Genomic DNA, 6,590 nt, shown 5'->3' on the forward strand with positions numbered 1-6,590 from the left:
GCCTGTTCCAGATTGTTTTAAGGTCGGGGTTTCTGTGTTTGTTGATATCGCGGTAGAGCTTTCTTTTTTCTCGGATCAGTCTGAGTATTTCGGGGGGAAGGTGCGGTTTGAAGGAGGCGAAGATGCCAAGCGCAGCCTTATATACTCCGCCGCTGCGGTATTGTGCATGCGGGTCACAGATGCTGATCGGCAGCAAAGAAATACACATATGCCACCTGTGGCGAAGGCGTACAGACATCCGATTCGCTTATCGATGTATGATCGGCGGCGGTGACACCATGACGACTTCTCTGCAGTTTAACTACCCCAAGAGACGGTTTCCATGCTTTGTCCAAATTAAACCCATTATCTCTATTTATGAAATTACAGAGATCTGCGACATAAAAATAGTTTCAAATTTATTAAGTGATTTTTATAGTGTTTTCAACGCTGATTTCGGGAAAAATAGTGAAAAAATTCCATCACGTACAGTTATTTTACAAACTGCTTGTTTAGTTTTGGCTTTTTTCGGTATTTCAGCACTCTAGTGAGTTTGAATTCTGGTTTTTAGGATCTCCATAAACTGTCATTTAGCCGTCGTTATACTAGATATACGTAAAATAAAGAGTAATTAGGAGAAACCAGCAGTATTTTCATTTCAGTGCCTGTCTGTTATGCCACCCCTTCCCCCGCCATCACCAAGCTGTGTGCTTCTGCTGTTGTCCTTAAGTTCACAGTACCTCTTCACTCTGTGCTGTTCACGTGTTGTTGTTACTAGTGCTTTAAAGTAGTGACTGTTTTCTTGCGTTGTGAAGTTGTTTTATGGACAATGGCTACCAGAGGACGTATAACTCGCCATATTGCTTCTGCTACATTTGTGATAACTATACCGTTAAAAAGCAACAAAGAAACATTTCCGATTTTGTTGAAAAAGTATATTTCGCTAATTTTGGTATAAAGTTTGGCGATCAAGATAATCCTTGGCCTCCACACAAAGTTTGTTCAGTGTGTGTTGAAGAACTTAGGCAATGATTTCAACGTAAAAAGCAGTCCTTATGTTTTGGAATACCAATGGTTTGGAGGGAGCCCAAAAATCATAGTGATGACCGCTATTTTTGTTCATGCAAAGTACGAGGTTTCAATTTGAAAACCAAAAAGAATATTTCTTACCCTAACATTCAATCAGCCATTCGCCCTTTTCCTCACGGTCCTGAAGAACCAATACCCTCTCCTCCAGATTCTTTGAATTATATAGATGATCACGATCCATTAGCTCAGCAAGGTGATAGTGAAGAAGACAGAGATTGCTACAATCCTGACTCAGCGGATCCTATTCCATCCTGACAATCTGAACTGAACGATTTAGTTACAGACCTAGGCCTTTCTAAAGAATCAGCAGAGGTTTTATGATCTAGGTTGAACGATGAACATATGTTGGCTCCGAGCACATCCTTTTCTTGTTATCGAACGTGACCCGGTATTTTGTAGTGATGTATTCTTGAGAAACACTGTGTTAAGGTGATCTTCCGGCCCCCCACAAAGATTGCAGCTTTACTCGGCTCTGTTAAGGACGGCTTAGAGCTTCGTAAGTCGAGTGTGTATCAGATTCCTTGCGGAAATTGTGAGAAGTTGTACATAGGTCAAACAACACCCACCTTCAGGAGGGATGTGTGGAGCATCGAAGATTCACGTGCTTATTACAGCCAGACAAGTCAGCTGTGGCTGAACATTGTATTGATACAGGGCGTTCCATGAATTACAGTGATGTGAAGATTTTAACATCCACCTCTTCCTGTCTTCAAGGAAGCTACACAGATTAAATTAGCTAATAATTTAATAAATAGAGATAACGGTTTCCGTTTTTACAAAGCATGGAATCCATCTCTTGAGGTAATTAAACTTCAGAGAAGTCGTCATGGTGTCACCGCCGCCGATCATACATCGATAAGCGAATCAAATGTCTGTACACCTTCGCCACAGACGGCGTGTGTGTACGCGTATTTCTTTGCTGCCGATCAGCATCAGTGACCTGCATGCACAGTACCGCCGCTGTGGAGTATATAAGGCCACGCTTGGCATCTTGTCGTACACATCTCGAGGGTTGGATCCCCTCACTTCGAAGACGACAGATTACAGATCCTGAGCTACCCTCAGCCTACAGTCTCCAAAAAACCCCAGAAGCACGTCTTTGCCGACTCTGCTCCCACCACTTCCAACAAAAAGTCACCACCTCCTCCCCCTCGCCCCGTCGTCTCCATAGACACCACCCCTCCTCATGACACCCATACCCCAGCCACCACACTCCACACCTTTGTCCTCTCAACCCCAGACCCTAAGTTCCTTGATGCCCGTACCCTCACCAAGGAGATACGAAAGTATCTACCTGGTGCTCTCATCTCCCAGGTGATTCGTCGCAGGGACTCAGTACTCATCAAGTCCCTCTCCCCCTCCTTTTACACGGACCTCCTTCATAAACTCCCATGTGTTATGTATGGCCCCCACGCATCCCTGACACCCTTCTTCTCCTCTTCCTCTCCCCGTCAGCCCCAGCCTCCCCATCATCCCCCCACCTACACTGCTGTGATCACCAGGCTCAGCCCTGTGATCATGGAGGATGAAGTGTTGGTGGAACTGAACTCACACCTGGACCTGGAAATCCACTCTGCCCAACGTATCCACAATGCCTCCAGTCCCACCTATCTCATGTGGGTCTTTTCAGAGTCCACCCCCTTACCAAGGGTGCCCTGATTTTCCACTGTCACCACCCCGTTGAACCCTCCAAACCCCCTCCCCAATCGTACCGTTGCCAGCGCTGCCTCATGTACAATGATCACCTGACCCCCAACTGCAAAAACACTTCCACATGTTCCCATTGCAAGACCTCCCTCTTTCTTAAAAACTGCCCCAAACCTGCCACCCCTCTTTCCTGTAACACTTGCAATGACCCCCATCCCACCTACTCCCACAAGTGTAAAGCTAAACCCCCTTGTGCCACCCCTGAGCTTACTGTCCCTGTCCATCCCATTGATCCCCCCACCCACCCCAACAATTCCTTCTATCCACCCCCCATGGCTGAAGACATCATTTGGTTCCTCAGTGTAGACCTCCAAAACATTCACCCTTTCAAGCCCCCACACCCTCCAACAGATCTCCCTCAGCGCCTGCTCTGTCTTTCAGCTAACACCTGCGCCACTTACTCCCACAGCCAAGCCCACTTCACCTTCACCCACCTCAACACCCTAGTTTAAGCCTCTTCCTTCCCCTCTCTTCACCCTCCTCTCTTCAAATGGTTCAAAATGGTTCAAATGGCTCTGAGCACTATGGGACTTAACTGCTGAGGTCATCAGTCCCCTAGAACTTAGAACTACTTAAACCTAACTAACCTAAGGACATCACACACATCCATGCCCGAGGCGGGATTCGAACCTGCGACCGTAGCGGTCACGCGGTTCCAAACTGACGCGCTTAGAACCGCACGGCCACACCGGCCGGCCCTCCTTTCTTCCTGTCATGGTGTAGCACAGGTGTCACATCCTATTCCAGAACATCCGCACCTTCCGCACCAACAAATACCTACTCATGAACACCCTATCCCACCACCGAGTCGACACCTTGCTCCAGAATGAAGCCTTTCTCCAGCCCCACCATATTCTCCACACCTCTCCCTATATCCTCCACCGCACAGATGCTCCTGGTCCTCGAGCGCAGGGTGGAGGCGCCATTGGTCACCTTAAGCATGTCCCCATCCAGCCACAACCCCTCCTCAATGAACACACCAAACACCTTATCCTCATCGTCTTCTTCCCATCCTTCACCATTACTTGCACCACCATCTATGTCCACTCCACTGCTCCTCTTCCCTACGACTTCATCGCCCACATTGCCTGCACCTTCTCCACCTATGTGATTGCCACCATGTCAACATCCATAGGTGATCCCCTGCTGCCCTTCAGCAGTGTCATCATTTCCTCTCCACGATCCAAGGTGACCTTGTTCCCGTTCCCCAGCACACCTGTCCCACAAATGACATCACCCCCAATGTTGTCATTGCCTCCGCTAACCTCCTTGGTCACATCGCCGTCGACATTATGACCCCACCAGGTAGCGACCGTCCTACTCATCTTAATGTCAGCTCACCACCCCCCTCTGGCTCCCCACCCTGCACCCTCTCCCAAGGTCATCCATGACTACCGCTGTGCCAACTGGGATGCGTACCAGGTATCCATTGCCACCCAGGTCGAAAGCCACCCTCTTAACTATCACCATCCTGATGACATCATCCACATCTCATTCTTCCTTCAGAAGGCAATTACTCACGCTGTGGTGGCCCATGTTCTTACTCAAACCATCCACCCCCACTGTCCCACTCTCCCTCCATGGGCTGTCCTCCTCCTCCGTGAATCTCACCACCTCTATTGCTACTTCCTGTGCACTTGTAAAATGCCATTGGCATACACAGTGACATGTACGGAACCTTATTACAGCAAAGAAACGCTGGGACTGGTGCCAGACCTGTACACAACTCAACGCCACCCTCCCTATCAATTCCTCCAAGTACTAGTCTGCCTTCCATCGCCTTACTGGTTCCCATTCTGCACCTCATTACCCCCTTCTTCATGACGACCGCCCCCTTCCCGACAACCTCAGTAAGGCCAACCACTTTTCTTCCCACCTTTCTGAGGTCTTCTCGGTCCCTGATGATCCCCATTTTGATTATTCTCTTTTCTCCACTGTCACGGAATGCGCTGATGTCTCGGTCTCTTCTCTTGCTCCTAGTCTCCAGTACTTGGGGCAGTTGCCCCCCTCTGACATGAACACTCCAATCACAGCACAAGACATTAAACTTATCCTCTGGTCCAAACGCAACACCGCCCCTGGTCATGACTGTGTCACCTACCGCCACCTTAGACAAAGCCCCTTCTCCTCCCTGACTGTCCTTGTTAATCTCTATAACGTCATCCTCTCTACTGGCGTCTAGCCTGACCTGTGGAAGACTTCCCACACCCTCTTATTCACCAAACCCAACAAACCCACTTCTGTCACCTCTTCTTATCGTCCCATCTGCCTCACTCATTCTCTGCTGAAGACCAACTACTTAACCCTGTCCACCTTCTCTCCCTTCAGCTTAACTCCCGTCGCTCCTCCATTTTTTTCGCTCGACCTCCATAATGCCTATGAAAGTGTCTGGCATCCCGGTCTCCTCTTTAAACTCCAAACCTATGCCCTGCCTATCAATTTTGTCCATCTAGTCGCTTCCTTCCTCTCAAGGCGTCCTTCCTATTCCAAAATCCACATCACCAATTCCTGCCTCTTTTATCCCACTGCTGACGTCCCCCAGGGCTCCATCCTCTCCCCTCTCCTCTATCTCCTGTACACCACCGATATGCCCAAGCCAATCCCACCTATCTACCTTCTCCAACATGCTGATGACACCGCCTTCCTGGCTCTCTAGCCTACACTTCAACAGTCCCAATGCACCCTCCAAACCCACCTTGACCAATTCACCACTTAGTGTAACCAGTTGTTCCTTCGTCTCAACCCCTCCAAAACCTAGGCAATCATCATAGGCTGCATCACCCACTCCTTCTGTCTCCATGATTTCTACCTCACTATTTATGGTTGTCCCATCAATCACACCCCCACCCTGAGATACATTGGTCTCACCCTTGACTGTCACATCACCTGGACCCCTCACCTCCTGACCATCCAGCAGAAAGCCGTATCCCACCTACACCTACTGAAACTCCTGTCAGGCTGGACATGGGGACTGTATGCTTCCACCATCCTCAACACCTACAAATCCCTCATCCATCCTATCCCCTATTATGCCAGTGTTGCCTGGATCTCCGCCCCCACCTACTTTTACAAGGTCCTCAAAATCCTCAAACGCCATGCTCTCTGCCTTGCCTTCCATATCCGTCCTCCTTCCCCAACACAGCTTTTGTATGACCTCATCCCCTTTCTCCCACCTTCTCCTTTTCCTCCAACATCTCCACATCTTTTACACTGTCTGCAGGCTTGATCCACCCCACCCCCTGATTTCCTCTTTCCTCTCCATCTCCCACCTGTTGCTGTGCCTCTATCGCTGTATCTGTTCCTCCCTCCACCTCCACACCCTCCATCTCCTTCATCAGGGCAATTTCCAGCACCTCCCCCTCCAGGATGTTGAACTTCACTGTGACATCTACCCATCCTTCCAACTGTAACCTGGCCTTGTCCCCCCCCCCTCCACAGGGGCTCCCTTTTCCTCTCCCTTCCTTCTCCCAGAGGGGATTTTTCTCCTTCCCTCCCTGAGTCCCTGCTCCTCCTCCTCAACTGCTTCCCTCCCATGTACTTCCCTGTCTGGCCCTCTTCAGCGTGCCCCCCGCCCATCTCCGGATCCCCCTCTCCTCCTCTCCTACCCTTCTTCCCTCCTCCCTCGACTGTATGCCCCTGGCAGATCCTCTCTTTCTGCTCATCGTCATCAGTGTACTACGTCAGTGTTGTGTTTGGTGCTGTTCTCCTATGCATCCAGAGCTGCGATTTTAGTTGTGTGCTGGATTTGTACATAGTGTTATTGTTATTGATTGTTATGTGCTACACTGTCTGTCAATACTTTTACGATCTAGTGT

Source organism: Schistocerca nitens, chromosome 4 (assembly GCF_023898315.1).
Source record: "Schistocerca nitens isolate TAMUIC-IGC-003100 chromosome 4, iqSchNite1.1, whole genome shotgun sequence".
In the NCBI taxonomy this organism is placed as follows: domain Eukaryota; kingdom Metazoa; phylum Arthropoda; class Insecta; order Orthoptera; family Acrididae; genus Schistocerca; species Schistocerca nitens.